The sequence below is a fragment of the Bos taurus genome, chromosome 14 (genome assembly GCF_002263795.3).
Source record: "Bos taurus isolate L1 Dominette 01449 registration number 42190680 breed Hereford chromosome 14, ARS-UCD2.0, whole genome shotgun sequence".
Classification (NCBI taxonomy): Eukaryota; Metazoa; Chordata; class Mammalia; order Artiodactyla; family Bovidae; genus Bos; species Bos taurus.
This window is the reverse complement of record NC_037341.1, coordinates 80,699,108-80,719,094: the sequence shown is the minus strand read 5'-3', so window position 1 is coordinate 80,719,094 and position 19,987 is coordinate 80,699,108. Positions and strand designations below refer to the sequence as shown.

The 19,987-nt window shown below is 41.7% G+C and overlaps 1 protein-coding gene across 1 annotated transcript in view; it reads left to right on the top strand.

The window, feature by feature from the left end:
* Nucleotides 1-19,488, top strand: part of LOC112449552 (uncharacterized) — a 65,337-nt gene extending 45,849 nt beyond the window's left edge. Inside the window, exons 4-5 of the mRNA XM_059874383.1 lie at nt 14,375-16,811; nt 16,941-19,488. The gene's annotated coding sequence lies outside the window, so the exon portion shown is untranslated. The remainder of the gene's footprint in view (nt 1-14,374; nt 16,812-16,940) is intronic.
* The last annotated feature ends 499 nt before the right edge of the window (nt 19,489-19,987 follow it).

Sequence of the window (19,987 nt, the reverse complement as noted above, 5' to 3'; positions counted from 1 at the left end):
GCTGTATATTGTCACCCTGCTTATTTAACTTCTATGCAGAGTATATCATGAGAAATGCTGGGCTGGAAGAAACACAAGCTGGAATCAAGATTGCCAGGAGAAATATCAATAACCTCAGATATGCAGATGACACCACCCTTATAGCAGAAAGTGAAGAGGAACTGAAAAACCTCTTGATGAAAGTGAAAGAGGAGAGTGAAGAAGTTGGCTTAAAGCTCAACATTCAGAAAACGAAGATCATGGCATCCGATCCCATCACTTCATGGGAAATAGATGGAGAAACAGTGGAAACAGTGTCAGACTTTAATTTTTTGGGCTCCAAAATCACTGCAGATGGTGTCTGCAGCCATGAAATTAAAAGAGGCTTACTCCTTGGAAGGAAAGTTATGACCAACCTAGATAGCATATTCAAAAGCAGAGACATTACTTTGCCAACAAAGGTCAGTCTAGTCGAGGCCATGGTTTTTCCAGTGGTCACGTATGGATGTGAGAGTTGGACTGTGAAGAAAGCTGAGCCCTGAAGAATTGATGCTTTTGAACTGTGGTGTTGGAGAAGACTCTTGAGAGTCCCTTGGACTGCAAGGAGATCCAACCAGTCCATCCTAAAGGAGATCAGTCCTGGGTGTTATTGGAGGGACTGATGCTGAAGCTGAAACTCCAGTACTTGGGCCACCTCATGCGAAGAGTTGACTCATTGGAAAAGACTCTGATGCTGGGAGGGATTGGGGGCAGGAGGAGAAGGGGACGACAGAGGATGAGATGGCTGGATGGCATCACTGGCTTGATAGATTTGAGTTTGAGTGAACTCTGGGAGTTGGTGATGGCCAAGGAGGCCTGGTGTGCTGTGATTCATGGGGTTGCAAAGGGTCGGATATGACTGAGCAACTGAACTGAACTGAACTGATCTATATTTTTATGTTAATAGCTATTCCTATAGTCTTCTGGTAAATATATTTAAATAGAACATGTCTTGTGTGCTTTGGTTATTGTTATAATTTCTGTTGGAGGATAGGAATTCATGGAGGCTGTCTTGACATGCAGCTGCATTCAGTGCATGCCACTGTCTATAGTATTCTGTTTTATGATGATGTAATTGGAAGGGCTTTAGATGGAAGAGTTTTGGGGGACTTTAAATTCACCATGTTAACCAATATAACAATGTGTTAGATAAACTAATTTCAAAGTTTCTATCCAGTGTTGTCAATCTATTAATTTCCCGTATTTTAAGGAGGTGATGAAGAATAAAAAAAGATCTACATGCAGTTTAATTCTGTATAAAACATTTCTCACAACTCACACATGTTGATCACCTATTGACATTTATGAAGGAATTGTGTTGATGAGATTTTGACTATTTCTTATCTCTATAACTTTAAATGGAATCTTGATGAAATTACTGAGGTATTTTTCATTATAAAGATGGAAACATTTTTCTGTACAATAAGATAGCACTTCAAATAAATTTAGAAATACCACAAGTGAATAAATGTAAAATTAAATTATCCTTGAACTTCAGGCATATAACATAATTTAATTTTGTTGTATGATAGGAATGCCTCATTTTTATTCACATAGAATAATAGAAAAATAAACTAGTGGAGACAGTAGAATACTTTGGAGAGAAAATAGTCAGTTTAAGTGCAAATAACTAAGAAACATTATTGATAGGTATGAAAAACAAAAGAAAAATTTACCTCATTTTGATGGTTATTGTGAAAGGTAATATATTTGTTTTAGGAAAAGGTGTCTAAATATCTAGATTTTTTTTAGATTAAAAGTGTGACTTAAATGTTTTGTGATATTTGACTACATTTGAGATTCACTTAATATGAAATTACCTAAACCAATAGCTGAGCATAATTGAAGCACATTATCTTGGAAACCACTAAAAATAATGATCATTTTTACAGGGTGAAGACTAGAATTAGATTTGGAGTATTTTCCTTTGGCAGAACAGAATTCCATTAGAGGTAATTTACCTATTTTTTTAGCTAGAAATTATTTTTCTCCCCAAAATATTTTATATAAGACTGTAATTTATGATAGATTTAAAAATTGATTACAATGATGCTTGTGGACCCAGTTCCCTTGGCCATTTCGTTCTCTTCATCTTTCTCACTCAAATAGACTCCTTACACATCCCAGAACCCTGGGCTTCAGGAGAGCAGTTTGAAAATCAATACCTACTGTGTAAAGTAATTCTGTGTTAGTACATAAATGGCAACATTATCCTGTTACAACATGACCAGTATTTAAGAATGAGACATTATTGTGGAAATGTCTTCTTTTATGTATATAGAATTCAGATGATTGTTGCCTTATTAATAGATATTAAATCTTTATATCTCAAAGAGATTGGCATGTGAAAGAAGGGAGTGTGCATGCATGATAAGTCACTTCAGTTGTGTCTGGCTCTTTGTGAACCTACAGACTATAGCCCGCCAGGCTCTTCTGTCCCTGGGATTCTTCCGACGAGGAGTGGGTTGCCATTCTCTCCTCCAGGGCATCTACGCGAACCAGGGGCCAGACCCGTGTCTCTTAGGTCTGACCTGCATTGGTCGGTGGGTTCTTTACCACTAGCACCACCGGGGAAGCCTGAAAGGAGAGTGGTCAACTTTAACAAGGTGTTCCGGACTACCTAGAGGTAATCAAATCAACTAGGGAGTTTATATGTAAGAAATCAACAGGTATCTTCAAATAAATGAAATAAGATATTGCTTGTGAGTCTGTTCAGATCACTACACTGAAGTTCTGTCTACAGTCAGATATTTGTGAAAAACACAATACTGTTGATTTATCAAACAGTAGGAAACAGACTTTGTTTTGGTGATTTTTATTGAATCTTTTCACTTTTGAAAGGTTTAAAATGACTGGAGTGTCAGATGTGGATGGTTCTCTGGATGTTAATGAACTGTTCAGATTTGCTCAGATGAGGTTAGCGGTGGCTGGAAATCTCTCCAACACATTTTACGGCATTTATATAATGTGTTTGTCTCTGCAGAATGTTTACCACTGAGCATCTTCCTGAGAAGCAGTCGATGAACATTTGACTGACAGGACACCGAGCTCGCAGGCTGACAGATGTTTCTGTTGGCAGTCTCAGTAGAGCAGAAGCTGCCTTGCTTGTCATGGTTTACAGGCTTTCCTCGCTTCCTCAGCTTTTTTGTCATCCTTAGTCATAAACGCTGTACCATCTCCTCTGAGTATGTGAACTCCGATTCACCTCACCTTTTTCTCATCTCATATTCCAGCTGTTGTAGAATCAAGAAAAGTTATTATTTCCCTACTCCACAGAACCATGACTGTATTTTTGTGTTTTTTTAAATTTACTTTTATTTATTATTTTACTTCCTGACTCTGCTGGCTCTCTGTTGGTGGCTTTCCTCTAGTCTCAGCAAGCAGGGGCCCTTCTCCAGTTGTGGCGTGTGCTCCTCACGGCGGTACTTCTCCTGTCGTAGAGCACGGCTTCTAGGGTGCTGAGCTTCAGTGGCTGTGGCACGCGGGCTCCTTAGTCGTGGCTGCCAGGCTCCAGAGCACAGCTCAGTGGTTGTGGCACCCGGGCTTAGTTGCTCTGCAGTATGTGGGTTCTTCCTGGACCAGGGGTCAAACCCACGTCTCTTGCGTTGGAAGGTGGATTCTTTACCTCTGAGCCACCAGGGAAGCCCATAACCCTAGTTTTTAACCAAGACCTCCATGCTCTTGGATCTGAACTGGATTATCTACGGGAAACTGGGGAAAGGCCTGCTGCTCCTCAGATTAGCTTGTGTTTTTCTAGAAAGGGAAAAACAGCACCACCTGCTAACTGGAACAGTTTTGCCCTTGGTAACATTACACGGGACATCACACATCCTTGAAAGCATTCAAGGTAGTTTCATACTATAAAACTTGCCCAAGCTTCAGAGAAGTTCTCATGTAGATACTTGTATTTGTGAGCTAATGGTGTAACCGCATCATGCTAGGAACTGCTAGAGAAAAACCAAACAAGTTCTCTCATTTTAGGAGTGTCCAGATAACTGGGGAGGCAGTGCTGTGCTTTGGTTCAGAAAGCAGGTTGTAGAGCCACACTGCCCGAGTTCAAGGCCGTCACTGTGCAACTCTGGGCAAGTTACTCAGCTGTTCTACCCCTTGATTGCCATAAGTCTCAAATGAGGGTTATGAAAATCACCATCTCATGGAGTTGTGAGAATTAAATGAATTACTGTAGGTAAGACTTTGTCCCTAGTTCTTGGTAAGCACTGTGTTCTTGCTGTTGTCTTTAGTTGGCAGGGCATTTCTTTGTCTGCTCTTTTCTCCATTTGGGGCTCACTGAGCTAAACTACAAAAATAATAATGTAAGACCTGCCTCCACCAGTATTTATTTGTACCAGTTGGTATGCTTCTGTGTGTGTGTGTTGCATATGAAAGAAAAGGAGCTGAGAATGAAGCCAGTGTTTGGAATCTGTTTCCAAGCAGGCAAACAAACTGGGTTTGAATTGAATTCAGTTCAGTTCAGTTCAATCACTCAGTCGTGTCCGACTCTTTGTGACCCCATGGACTACAGCACACCAGGCCTCCCTGTCCATCATCAACTCCGGGAGTGTACTCAAACTCATGTCCATTGAGTTGGTGATGCCATCCAACCATCTCATCCTCTGTCGTCCCCTTCTCCTCCTGTCTTCAATCTTTCCCAGCATCAGGGTCTTTTCAAATGAGTCAGTTCTTTGCATCAGGTGGCTAAAGTATTGGAGTTTCAGCTTCAACATCAGTCCTTCCATTGAATATTCAGGACTGATTTCCTGGGTTTGAATTAGCCGTGTTTAAAGACTTAACAGAACTGCTGCTCTAAGTAAGATGTGGGGAGGTGCCAGGAAGAGGCGATGGTCAGAAGCTGAGAGGACTCTCGAGCAGGACCTTGTGAACAGCAAACAGAGTTACTTTGGAGTGTTTCAGAAGAGCTTCTAAAGGTTGACTTTATTGATTTACCATCTCTTTTCCATTTCACTCTAGTCTACTTGCCTAGTTCAAGTAAATCAATACCCTTTTAACACTGGGCACTTAAACAAACAAACGAAAAAGAAACCCATTTAGTAAGTGTAGGCCCCAAACAGAAAAACCTAGGAATGAGTCCTTCCCAGGCCCCGTTCTGCCCCTCTGGCTCCGGCGCTGATTCTCGGGAATAAGGCGTCCTATCCCTGGGCAGAGATGAGCTGGGTGGCTGCAGTGCGGATGGCTTCCCCTGGACCATTGCTGAATGGCCTTGACCGTCGTCTTCTAGTCCTAGGAGAGTTGGAGAAGGGTCCGTCTGAGGTATGGACGATACCACCGGTAGCAGCCTACGGCTCAGACCTTTGGAGCTTTCCCCCATTGCGTTCTCAAGAACTTCTGTCACAGCAGAGTCAGAACCTCACTAGTTCTTGTCTCCCCAGCCTGTCCCAGTGAGCTTACGTCTCCCTGGCTTATTTTCCCCTAGTGCCCAAAGAAGAGGCCCCTCAACTATAATCAATCAGACTCTGGTAGATTCTTAAGATTCGTTTCTGTTATTGAGGTGTTTTCAGGAACACTGAATTAGAGAAGAGGAATCATTGCCCTGGGGGAAATACAGGGTTAGATGCCAGTGAGCCTATAGTCACAGCATTTTCATCAACCAATCAGTACGTAACCTTCTTTTATATGTGTTTCTGTTTTTAAAAAAACCTTATTTAATATATATTCTTGATTCATCAGCAGCGAACTTGCAGCCAGTAGCTCTGTAAGCCCTGCCTAAAGGAAGCTTGTCTAGTGCGTGTGTTTTCTCCATAAGATGTATCACAGCCCGCCTGTGCTTGGTTGGAAGCACTAGCCAGCCCTTCAGCACTGCGGTCAGGTCCACAGGGAAATGACCAACAGAAAGCACGATGTGTAAAAAATGTGGCACTAAGTACCCTTGAGAGGGACACTTGTTTAAAAGGACACGGTTTACACTGTGAGATCAGGGAGGCACAGCGTCTCTGCCTCCCACCAGGAACGTGCACAGATGATGTATTTTTCACCACTCTCAGCATCTCCATGTTGGAGAATTACCTCGGAAGCACCGTATGTATGGATTTGGGGGCTACAAATAAATTGTAAGCAAGTGGGCAAATTTGCAGCTACAGAATCTGCGAATGATGAAGATTTACTGTGTTTTTCAGATGGGTACAAAGTTACTTTGATTCAAGAAACTTTTTTGATTCTAAACATGCCCACTACTTGAGTCTTAAGCATTTAGAATGGCTTTAGCTCCTCTTTTTTACCAAAGGCAGATAAACTAGCTGCAGTAATTCCTATACACAGACTAAAAACCTGCCTCATTAAAAAAAAAAGTTGACTCTCAGTTTCCTAACTTAAATTATCCCCCTCCCCTGCCCCCAGATAACTCTCGCAGATCTTGTCTGTAGTCTGATGTGGGACAGGGCTCCCCTTTCCCTCTGCGCTCTCACCCCATTGCCTCTTCACCCCGAGTCTTCCCTCAGGCCCTGTAGGTCACGGGAAGTGGTGGTGGAGCTGGTCTGGAGGGTTCTCAGGCACCTCACGGGCAGGACCTTGAGGAGCAGTGAGGAGTGATGGTTTCTGGACAATTGTCAGGGCTCTTTGGATGACCCAAATAACTGGGGACATTTAGGGGTACCATTTTTTGGTTAATAAAGCTTGTGGACAGTTGGATCATGATAATTTAAACTTTAAAAGGATACATGGCCTTGTTTTGTAGGCCTTTGAATTTATGGGCACTTGGATTACAAAATTCTGATGAAGACACCATAGAAATCCATCATGTAATGGATGTAATAAAATATCCATCATTTATTGAATACCTACTGCATGCTATGCACACCACAAGATGTTTATGTGCATTATTTTATACATTAATGGAATTGCTATCATTTTATAGATGAGAAAATATAGGTTAGAGAAATTAATAAATATACTTAAGCTAGAAAGTTAGAAAACAAGAGTTCAAAGTTAAGTCTATCTGGCTTCGAATTCCATTCTCTTTCCAGTTTGCTGCTACTGCTGCTGCTAAGTCGCTTCAGTCGTGTTCGACTGTGTGCTGCCCCATGGACTGCAGCCCACCAGGCTCCTCCATCCGTGGGATTTTCCAGGCAACAGTCCTTACGTCTCCTCAAATATCACGTCAGACGGTGAGCAAGTGGAGGTTCGTAGTGGGAAGATTTCGCAAATTGATTAATATATGGAAGAAATGTAGAAGTAAAGTGGTAATCCTTTACAGTTCTCTACCGTAAGATGAAGGTTCTTTCTAGGGCCGTGTGCCAGTGGTTAATACACATCAACCTTCAACAGTAACACACAGAGGAGACTGACTGTCAGAAAACGACAGGATTGATCTTCTGAGAAAACTGGAGTCCTTTTTAATAAAGTGTGACATTTGAAAAAAGACGTCTTTGATAAACTTACTGAACTTATTTTGAGCCTTATTGAACTTTAGAAAAGCAATCTGAATTTTCATCAGTCCAATATATGTAGGTTCAAAATCACACAGTTTAAAAGCTTACGACTGAGTGCAGCCGTTTTCTACATCCCTCCTCTCTACTCCAGATCCTGTCCCTTCAAGGGGGACTGCGCGTCCTTCTCTCTGTGCATTTCCTGTCATTTCCTTCATACGTCCAAAGAAGCTGCTTCTATTCGTTTATTGATTTTAGATTTCTACTGCACCTTGTTACTGTCAGGTTGGCTGAAAAGTTGGTTTGGGTTTTTCCGTAAGGTGGTATGGAAAACCAAACAAACTTTCCGGCCAGTCGATATTAAGGACTGACCTTAGTTACCTAAGACCTCTCCTTCCCAGTGTCTCTCGGTGTAGTTTGTCGCTGTCCTTGGTTTTCCTACCCTGTCGGTATCCACGATACTTTGACTGCTGAGTTGTACCACGTTTTGTACCGTGATTGTGTTTTCTACATTTTGCGATAGTTCTGACGTCTCTCATTTGCTGTCTGTACCTTCCAGTTCTCCGTGTTCTTGTGGAATTATATTTTTCATCCTTTACTGTTAATTTTGAGGGTTTGGGAGTAGGTATGCTGCTGCTGCTGCCGCTAAATCGCTTCAGTCGTGTCCGACTCTGTGCAACCCCGTAGACGGCAGCCCACCAGGCTCCCCCGTCCCTGGGATTCTCCAGGCAAGAACACTGGAGTGGGTTGCCATTTCCTTCTCCAATGCATGAAAGTGGAAAGTGAAAGTGAAGTCGCTCAGTCGTGTCCAACTCTTCTCGACCCCATGGACTGTGGCCTACCAGGTTCCTCCATCCATGGGATTTTCCAGGCATGAGTGCTGGAGTGGGGTGCCATCGCCTTCTCTGGGAGTAGGTATAAAATCATGTTAAAGTGCAATTCCTATTTTATTTTTCTTTTATGGCGGTTGTTGGCTTGGAGATGTGACTTACAGACCTTTACCTCCAGGTGTGAGTAAAAGTCAGAGCTCATTTCTGTCCTTAAGAAATGACTGAGGAAACATACCGCTTTCCTCTTTGAGACAGTCCATGAGGCACCAGTGTACTTTTTAGATTCTGGAATTTGCATTTTCTTGGCATTTCATTGGCTAAAATGTTAAAACATTTTTCTCAGTCATTTTGAGTTAATTTGTTTCTTATTAAAAAAAAAAACCAACACAACATTACTGACTGTGTTTATGATGGGAGTGATGTAGCTACGAAACAAAGAATACTGGTAGCCACCAGAAACGGGAAAACAAGATGCATCTGAATGCTTGTCTGTTCTGAAGACCTGCTAAATATTTAGAGCAAAAGTTTGTAATACATTCAGATATCTAGATAACAGATGATCCTTATGTCAGTTTGTGAGCTCTTTTCCCATGCAGCTTCCTAGTCTACAATGTCCACCTCCACGGACTTTAGTTTCTTCGGCAGCTTCAGGCTTCGATCCCCCAGCTCGGCGGTATTGCCGTGCTCTGCTGGACTCCACCTCCCTGCAGTGTAATCTGGAAGTTTTCCCCGGGGCAGAAATTCAGGGCAGTTATGGGACTTCTTATGGCACCCACTCCAGTACTCTTGCCTGGAGAATCCCAGGGACGGAGGAGCCTGCTAGGCCGCAGTCCATGGGGTCGCTAAGAAGTCGGGCACGACTGAGCGACTTCATGTTCACTTTTCACCTTCATGCACTGGAGAAGGAAATGGCACCCCACGCCAGTGTTCTTGCCTGGAGAATCCCAGGGACGGGGGAGCCTGGTGGGATGCCGTCTGTGGGGCCGCGCAGAGTCGGACACGACTGCAGCGACTTCGCAGCAGCAGCAGCATGGGACTTCTTTTGTGTATTTCCTTTCTCAGGGATTAGAGTTCAGTGCTGCCTTTTTGACCAAGATCTGAAAATACTATTTCATATATTTTGTCAGTTTTATAATCATTTACTATGGGAAGAGTAGACTGGTACCAGTTAATTTGTTAAACTTAAAATTAGACATTTTCTCACTGTGAACTTGATATTTTTATTTGAATATTTTAAGAGAGGGAAAGAGAGAGGGGCAAAATAAGGTAGGAATTGAGAGGTACAAATAGCATAAATGATCTCATTTGCAAAGCAGAGATAGAGACACAGGCATAGAGAACACCCCCAGGGAAGCCCCAAGAACACTGGAGTGGGTCACTGTTCCCTTCTACAGGGGATCTTCTCGACTCAGGGATGGAACCCAGGTCTCCTGGATTGCAGGCAGATTCTCTACTGTCTGTGCCACCAGGGAAGGCCAAATATATGGACACCAAGGGGCAGAAGGAGAAGGGGACGACAGAGGGTGAGATGACTGGATGGCATCACTGACTTGATGGACATAAGTTTGAGTGAACTCCGGGAGTTGGTGATGGACAGGGAGGCCTGGCGTGCTGCGATTCATGGGGTCGCAAAGAGTCGGACATGACTGAGCAACTGAACTGAACTGAAGGGTTTGGAAAGGGGGTGGAACTGGGAGCTGGAGACTGACACGCGTGCACTGCTGGTATATGTCTGGAGTAGATATCGAGTGAGAACGCACCTAATGTGCTGTACTGACCCGAACAGAAGAAATCCAAAAGGGAGAGGGCATGTGTCTATGTATATGTATGGCTGAGTCATTCTGCTGTACGGCAGAAACTAACATAGCATTGTAAAGCAACTATTCTCCAACAAAAATTAATTTAAAAATAATAAATTAAAAAAGTAAAGCCAAAGGATATATTGTTTAGCACAAAATATTGGAAATATAACCAATATTTTATAATAACTTTAAATGGACTATAATCTACAAAAATGTTGAATCACTCTGTTGTACACCTGAAACTAATACAATATTGTAAATCAACTGTATTTCAAATTAAAAAAAAAAAAACAGAAAAAACCAACACACACAGAAAAGCATTTCAAATGCAGTAATCCCCCCGCTCCTCAAAATTCATGATTTTTCCCTCCCTAAATCTGGTCTAGTTATGCAAGTCAGAGAGTTAGAAATTACTTTTGACCCCTCTTTTTCCTCACCTTCCACATCCAATGAATCAAGATTCCTAAGTGTCTCTTGAATTTATACCTCTTTCCATCTCCACCTGGGAGCTCAAGGCAGCATATTTAAATAGTCTCCCTACCGACTGACTTAACTTTACCTCCTTCTCTCGCTGTCTGTCTTCTTCTCCTTGAAGGCCTACTAATTTGCTGTGAAGTCAAACCTGATCACGTTTGTTCCCTCCTCGTCTCCTGGTTAGAATCCTTCAGTGGATTTTATGGCTGTATGATGTGGGTAAGCTTCCTTAGCGTAGCCTAATCTCGCAGTATGGTCTGTTCTCTACCTGCCATTCCAGCTTTATTGATGATCTCGTTTGCCTTGTTCTCTTCACTTCGTCCCATGAAACTTTGCTCATGCTGTTTCTAGGGTGGTTAACTTCCTTACACCTTCAGGCATCTGTTCAGTCCTCTCTTCTCTAGGGAAAATTCCTTAATCTCCTGACTAGATCACATCTTCAATTAATATGCTCAAATACATTCATATAAATCAGTTGAAGTTTCACATTTCTGTGATTTTTTTTTATTAATGTCTTTATCCTTTACTAGAGTAAAGGATAAAATGTCATGAAAGCCATTTTGGTGCTAATGTTACTGCTCATACTTAGTAATAAAGGTGAATAAAATAAAAGAAAGAGGTGAAATGGAGGTGACTTAGGAGCATTGGTTGGTTGAATAAGCAAGTTTGCTCAGAATGAATAATGCAGTGCAGTGCCCATAGATACATCACTGCCCATAACTGTTATCACTACGAGAATCGTAGGCATCATTTCCATTAGGAAGACAAAGCTCTTGTCTGTATCCATTACAGAAGTATCACAACACCAATCTCCAATTTGAGTGAAAACCCCTTTTCTGTGAATTCTCTTTGTATAAAATTACGATGAACATTTAAAATTTTACTGCTATTTCTAGAATCTAAATACTACAGTCTCAAAGGTATGTGTAAGAAGTGTTTCTAAGATCATGCAAGTGTTAAATATACACATAAAGTTTACAATACCTAGAGCTCTAGGCAACAGTTGCATACTATGGTTCCATGTACTCAGGCTAGGTTTCTTTATGCCAGGCATGGTTTTTAAGTGCTTTACAGATGTTAACTTATTTAATTTTCAAAACAACATTATAGGGTAGGTTGTATTGTTATCCCTATTTTTTAGATGAAGAAGCAGAGGTACAGACATGTTCAATAATTGTCTAATGTTCAACAATAGAATCAAGATTCAAACTCAGGTTCTCTGGCTTTAGAGAGCTGAGCATTCGCTTAGATTCTCCTTGTGTGGCCTCTATCATCTAGCCAGGTACTTGAAAGCCATAAGAACTTGAGGGGAAAAGTTTGGTGTTTCTTTTTGGTTTTTTAATGTGTAGTACACTCTAGGTTTTAAAAATCTACATCTCCTTTTTCACCTCAGCAAAAAAGCAGGTGCTAAAAGTGAGTACTCACATGAAGGCAGGAGAGATACCTTGCTAACACTCTCAAGGACGTGTTTCTCTCACCTCATACTTTACCTGTAGAAAGGCAGTGTTAATTGCAAAACATTTGTGGGAGTTGTGAAATCACCAGAACTTAAGAATTTCAATGTGACTCGCTAGATTGAATGAGAGAAGCCAGAAAATTAAAGATACTCAATTTGGTAAATGGTCTGTCAGGATTTGATTTTAAAAAATCCTTTTAAGCAGAGTGTAGCTTTTTGTAGGTTTGGCAGAGTGTCAAAACTTATTAATATTTGGAGGTCTCAGTTCTGCAGTGGTCTCAAAATAGATTCTCTTTAATGAGAGTTAAACGTTAAAAGGCAGAACTGAATACAGCCTGCCTTAATGTTTCACAAAATTGCCAGATTGCCAGATGATACTTAATTGGAAGCTCAGAAAATAATGATGAGCAACCTAATCAGGAAAAATCTATTTGGTCTAAATCTCTAGAGAAGGAGGTTGAACAGACAGTAAACAGTAAATTGGAGACATTTAAAGATTAGTCACACGGTGAAAAACGAAACAAAACCGGCCCCTCTCAACAAAACCAGGCATAAAAACAACAACAAAAAATAGAAAACAGCTGTTTAACTTAATATAGATCTACATTATTTTTGAGAAAGAAAAATTAGACTTTATCTAGCTAAGGAATTATGAAGAAGGAAAAAGTAGCTCGTGTCTGACTCTTTGCGATCCCATGGACTATAGTCCACCAGGCTCCTCTGTCCATGGAATTCTCCAGGCAGGAATACTGCAGTGGGTAGCCATTTCCCTCTCTAGGGTATCTTCCCAAAGCAGAGATTGAACCCAGGTCTCCCGCATTGCCGGCAGATTCTTACAGTCTGAGCCACCAGAGAAGCCTCTGTATAATAGGGTCTCTCTGAAATTAGCAGTAGCTGCTAAAAAATCTTTATTTGATGTCTGTGATGCGTGTGTGCATGCTAAGTCACTCAGTCGTGTCTGACTCTTTGCAACCCTATGAACGGTAGCACGCCAGGCTCCTCTGTTCATGGGATTCTCTAGGCAAGAATACTGGAGTGAGTGGTCATGCCTTCCTCCAGGGGATCTTTCTTACCTGGAGATCAAACTAGTCTCCCCTGTGGCTTCTGCATTGCAGGTGGATTCTTTACTGCTGAGCTACCAGGGAAGCCCATAATATGTATGATACATTTGCTGTATTAAGAATTAGAGCTTGGAGTGCCGTGAGTGCAATTTTGTCAGAACTTGAGGGAGAGGAAAAGTATGGTCAATAAAGCAGAAATCGTATGCTGGAAATTCAGGGTTGCGTTGATGTAACAACCATCTTAACCCCTGGGTATATTTTATTAGAAGCACAAAGAAAATTCCTGGGGTACTTTAGATCTGTACTAACAAATACAAATGGATATTTAAATGAGAATTTAAGCTAATTAAACTTAAATAAAATAGGAAAATCCCTCAGTTGCATTAGTTACATTCCAATTGCTCACTAGCTGCTGGTGGCTAGCGGCTACCATGTGAGGTAGAAAACACATAGATATTGAACATTTCCATCATTCTAGAAAGTTCCATTGCAGAGTCATGCTTTTGAGCATTTATACTGGCCATATCAGTGTTGTTTTCAATCTCCATGGTCCTGTTCAGTCTGTCTGAAGCCCAAGGGTCTATTAGTTTCCCAGGTGGGCATCCTGTAAGAGAAATATCTTTCACTGTTCACTTCTTAAAACTCAATTTCCAATCTGTGGAGAGTAAGACTTAACCTGTAGGGTTGTCGTAAGAATTAATGTGAAAATAATGTAAGAAAACTGCCTGACATATAGCAGATTCTCAGTAAACACTAATTTGTATTCTCTATAATGTAGTAATTTTTTCAGTGATAATAGATCTGTATTCTTGGAAAATCAGGAGAAGATGATAGGAGAAATCAATATACTCTGAATTTAGAGAAAGCCTGTTCTGACCTCTATATAACACTCCTCTGTGATTCTTTTGTCTTTTAATTTTTTCTTGTCCTGCCACAGTACGTTTTAGGGCGTATAGTCAAGTACCTAGTCATTTATGCCTTCTCTAGTCATGATTTCTATACTTGTCTGCTTACCATCAAAACTGAGCAAGGGAGGAACAAGCAATGTCTAAGGGCGCCAAACGTATTTCCCCCTGCCTCCAGGACATGATAGTAGCTTTATCTCTTTCTAATGACCAACTGCCTCTGCCCAGTCTGGTAACTTCTTGCCTGCTGGTCCTTTGTCATGTGAAGCTTAAGGTGCTAGAGAGATAACCAGAGCTTAACGTTTAGTGAGATTTTTGTCGTTTCCTCTGGTAGAATTCCTGCTTTGGGAGTCAGGACTTCTCAACCCATAGAGCCCCAAAGCAAAAATTCTCCAAGTTCTTCCCTGGGAGGATATAAGTAACACTGTCTCTTATTTCCGGCTTTCCAGGTGGCTCAGTGGTAAAGAATCTGCCTGCCCATTCAAGAGATGAAGGAGACTCTGGTTCGATCCCTGGGTTGGAAAGATCCCCCTGGAGGAGGAAACGTAAACTCACTCCAGTATTCTTGCCTGGAAAATTCCATGGACAAAGGAGCCTGGCGGGCTACAGTCCATGGAGTCACAAAGAGTCAGACACGACTGAAGCGACTTAGCACGCATGCATCACTCTACTTCTGGGAACTGTTTATACTCTGCCTACGCCCAGATATGGGTTCCTCACGGCCAGCCGTCCAGTAGGTAACTAGTTCCAGAATCCACTGACGATTGCAGGTTGCATTCCCTGGGAGGCCAACCCTGAAATGGAATTGGTGTGAAGGAAGTTGACTAGGAAGTGCTCTCAGGATTAATACCTGTGGATAAGGTTGCCAGATTTAGCAAGTAAAAATAAAGGATGCGCAGTTAAAAATTTCTGGCAAGCAATGAGTACTTTTTAATTAGAAACGCAATCTTCAGAACGTGATTGTCTGAAATTCAGGCCTGTCCTGTGTGTGAAGCCCCTGTGTGAGGAGGAAGGGGAGGGGGTTGACAGAGAGGTCCGACTGCTGGTCCTCAGCGACCACGGCCTCCAACGGCTCTCCAGGGACCTGGAACTGGAATGGCAGTTCAGCCTGCCCGTGGGGCACAGAGGCCGGATTTCTGGGTCCTTGCATTGACCAGTCATGGGATACAGACCATAGCAGGGAATGAAGCGTCACCTTGGGGACGGCACCTCTCTTCTGCAGAGATTCCCTTGCCTTGAGGGTTCGCTGCCTTCTCGGCAGCCAGGGGACTGCGGTTCTGAAGGGAGTTCCTGTGTGTAGGGGCGCAGGGCGGGTGGGTTAGGGTGGGGGTGGAGAGGTATCTGTCAGGACATATGTTTTCATCGTCATCATTGTGACTAACATTCTCGTGTGTATCCCCGCATGTGAACTCTCGGCATGCTATGTGACAGCTCGCATGTGAACTCTCGGCATGCTATGTGACAGCCCGCATGTAAACTCTCAGCATGCTATGTGACAGCCCGCATGTAAACTCTCGGCATGCTATGTGACAGCTCGCATGTGAACTCTCGGCATGCTATGTGACAGCTCGCACGTAAACTCTCTGCATGCTATGTGACAGCCCGCATGTGAACTCTCGGCATGCTATGTGACAGCTCGCATCAACAGCCGTCAGTGACTGTCCCTGACCAGGGTCTTTGTCACTGCTGTTGGTGGTGGTTTAGTCTCTAAGTGTGTCCGACTCTTGAGATCCCATGGGCTGTAGTGTCCATGGGATTCTCCAGGCAAGAATACTGGAGTTGGTTGCCATTTCCTCTTCCAGGGGATCTTCTCCACCCAGGGATTGACCTTGGGTCTCCTGCATTGCAGGCAGTCTCCTGCATTGCAAGCAGATTCTTTACTGACTGAGTCAACAAGAAAGCACTGTAAAGGCTTTGAATGAAAGCTGTCTCTCAGAATAAGGCCCTTGCCCTCAGTTTCCGACACCCTTGCTCTCTCTTCCCAACCTCTATAGCAGTCTATCCTTAGATCAAGGTCTTGTCACTGCTCTGGAAACAGGTGGGAACCCTCGGTCAGAACAAACCTTTATGGGCTTCGTTGCTAATTTATATGTTCTTTCCTCTGACACCAGTGGAGATTAAGACTCTTGATCAAGGCTAATCTATCCTTCTGTGTTCTTGACTTCATCTTGGCCTCTCTCTTCTGTGACCTTAATCCATTTTCTCTGCCCTCTCCTGTATTTTTAAGTTCCTCTCTTCAGCTTTCAGGAATTCAAGTCTCATATACTAAAGGTATTATTCTCTCCTGACCCACACATGTCTTCCTGAGCTTTCTTCAGCCTTTAAAGGAGTCGGCTTTACTTGTTCTCTGTTCCCCCTCATGTTCTTTGCCTGTTGGCATTTGGCTTTCGGCTACACTCACCTACTGAGTGAGTAATGGTCCTCTGCTTCTTTAATTGCATAAGCAAATGACCATTCTCTTAGCTTTTACTTAGCTAGAGCTCTCATTTGAAATCGTAGTCTTCGTTACCTTGATAACTCTGCAGTCTCCTGGTTCTCTTCATTTCAGAGGACTTCTCCAGCTCCACCTTATCCCTTTCATCCTTAAATGTTAGTGTGCTTATTTCCCCTGTGTTGTCTTAGGGGTCCATATATTCTTCCTGAACACTAGTATTTCCTCTACAGTTTCTGTATACTATGTGCTCATTCTCATGATTTTACTTCTTCCAACCAAAATCTTATCCCCTGAGTTTCAGGTTTGTGTATTCAAGTCTTCAAAGGTTCTCTCCATTTGGGTGTTCCAAAGATGCCTCCTAGACAATATGAACAACAAAACCGCCATCAACTAGGTCCCCTTTCTCATATGAGTTGATGGCACTCAGACGCCCAAGCTTAAGTTCTTAACAGGTATTTCTGACTCCTTCCTCTCACATTTAAAAAAAAATGAACCATCTCATCCTGATGGTTTCAGCTGCTAAATATGTCTGGAGCTTCTCCCTTTATCAGTCTAATCTTTTTCACCTTCTCCTTCCACAGGACGGCTACAGTCATCTGAGATACAAAGCTAACCATGTCAGTCTTCTGATTAAAATCCTCTGTTGGCTCTCCATCAACTGTAATTTAAGGTCCAAGATAAAGCTTTCGTTCTGGGGCTGGACTTACCTTCCTCCCATAAATAATGATAAAACCGGACAATATATATGCTGTAACAATTTTTGGACATTGGTCAAATAGTTGGCACAATAATGAAAGAAGGGAAACCAGATGAGCCTACGGTTATTCTGTCTTCAAACGCTTTCCGGACTACAGTGTAGAGAGGGGGTCTTGAACAGAGCACAGTGGTATTACTGAGCTGAGTAGACAGAACTGTTGTCCAGGAACCTTGAGGCATCTGGAATTTATGGAGCAAAATAGCAGGAAGATAGAGGCTGCATGGAGAAAAGAATGTCAGAAATTTGTTTAGGGGCTTGAATTTGTTGCTAAATACTAAGTTGTACATGTGTATGACGAAACTGCTTGAGGTCAGGCAAAGAAGAGCCATGAAGCTGTAAGCTGAAAAGTTTCCAGAATTCACACATGGTTGGGAAACATTTGAGTTTTAGTTCGAATGAGGAGTCCTCCTTAAACACCTGGACCTTCCGAGAAACTTCGAAAGGGTCATGCCTTGGTGGTGCCGCTGAACCGTTGGTGTTTCTCAACTGGCATTCTGTGGAAAAAAAGTTTGAATAACTCTTTTCTTGTTTCTTTCAGGGTTGATATAATACCATTCTAAATACATTAGATATAAATTAATTCATTATGTTCAATATTGCCTTAGGCACTAGGGTTTAATTTTCTTGCAGAAACCTAACTGAGAAGGAGTATTTTATATCCACTCTGCAGAGTTTAAAAAAAAATTTCAAAAGTATCGTGTAAGTTAACTGCCTGTCAGATCAAAAGCTAATCTCCAAAAATGGGAAAACACACACAATATCTATCAATAAATAAAAAATTACCAGACTTATGAAGAAGGAAATTGTGAGCATAGCTAGGAGAAAAATCAGGCTATAAAAACATGCACAAAAGGATGAATATTATAACATTAGCAAATGATATCATATTATAAATACACTCAGAGATTTAAAACAAAATGTGAACAAAATATTGGCTATATTCCCAGTGCTGTGCATTACCTGCTCTTATTTTATCTATGTTATGCGTATTAGTTTGTTCTCCTTACTCTCCTTCTCCGATCTTGCCCCACCCCTCCTCCTCTGCCCAGTGGTGACCACTAGTCTGTTCTCTGTGTCTGTTTCTGTTTTGTTACATTCATTCGTTTTATTCTTTAGATTCTACAAGTGAAAATATGCACTATTTGTCTCTCTCTGCCTGACATTTATAAAAACTCTGATAACTCTGTTGCACACCTAATGCCAATGTAATATTGTAAATTAACTCTGCTGAGTCTCTCAGTCATGTCCAGCTCTTTGTGACCTCATGGACTGTAGCCTGCCAGGTTGCTCTGTCCATGAGATTCTCCAGGCAGGAAGTGGGCAGCCATTCCCTCCTCCAGGGATCTTCCCCACCCAGGGAGTGAACCTGGGCCTCCTGCACTGCAGGCGGGTTCTCTACCATCTGAGCCACTAGGCAAGCCCAAGTCAACTATGCTTCAATACAAAAAAGGCTTAAAAAGCGGAAAAAAGGAAATGAGCATAAAGAGAAGTAAAGGATACAAAGTGAGGTGGAAGTTTTAGAGATAAAAATAAAATCAGAAAACTATCCCCTGGATTGACTTTATAGCAGGTGAGACACTGCAGAAGGGGTCAGTGAGCCTGAGTATATGGATGTAGAGAGCACAGACAGCGAGGCCTGGGGAGAGGAAACTGAAACGTGTGTGATCTCAGTGACTGTGGGGGTATTACCAAGCGGTCTAGCAAACCTGTAACTGGAGTCCCGGGAGAAGGGAAGAGCAAAGTAAAAAGTATTTAAAATCCAAGGCAGTTCACATGTCTTACCAGGCATTTAATGATCTGACTTTTGCCTGTCTTCAAGTTTCAAATCTAAACCAATTCCTGACACTGGTTTTTCTCTTCAGGTCACTGAGTTACTCACAGTTTATCTCACAAAGCATGCTTTTTCTTGTCTCCATATCTTTGTTCATTCTGGTGTCTCTGCCTACAATCCTCTTAACTCATACTCCTGAGCAATCTAACTCATTCTTCTATTTGAAGTCTCAACCCATGAGTCATGTCCAAGAAGCCTTCTTGTCACTATCCCTTCATTACCCAACCAGAGATAGCTGTACTCTTTGGTGCTTCTGATATACCTTTGCCTATATTTACTGCATTATGTTACAGAGATCTGTTTTTTGTGTTTATTCTACTAGCCGGAGTATATCTAATTCGTGTTTCTATCTCCAGCACTTAGGAGAAGGATTGACACGGATCAGCTAAAGAATGAATGAGCAATGAGTTCATTGACCTAACTTTTGGTCCTGAATTCGATATTTTCATATCCATGTTAAAAAGAATAAGAATCTCAATCCCTTTAAGTTTCATTTAGTATGGCTTACCTTTTTATTTGAAAATTAAAAAAATATCATTAATGGGTCTGAGTTTGAAGTCTTGAAGTTTGATTATAATATTTTACTAACGTATTATATATATATGTGCACATACATTTTTATATATATATACATAATGTTTATTTTTTCACTTCTTAATAAAGCTTCGATTAATAAGTCTACAATCAAGATGAGGAATTATGGAATTTATAATTTAATACTTTCAAATTTTAATATGTCCAAAAAGCTTTTGTGAAGCTTGTTAAAATGCAATTTATCTTGCCTCCTTTTCAGAGATTCTGATCCAGTAAATCTGAAATAAAGAGAACTCCCCAGGAGATTCTGTTTTAAGTGATAGATGATTTCTGGAGAGAAACAGACATTTATGTTCCATGGCTAGAGAAATGCAGTTTAACAGTGGATCCTACATTTGTATTTTGACTAGATAAGGAAAAAAATGAGGCTTGGAAAAGTAACGTTTAGAAAAACCTCTCCTGTTGTAATGAATCCACATAAATTACATTGAAGTTCTGAATAACCT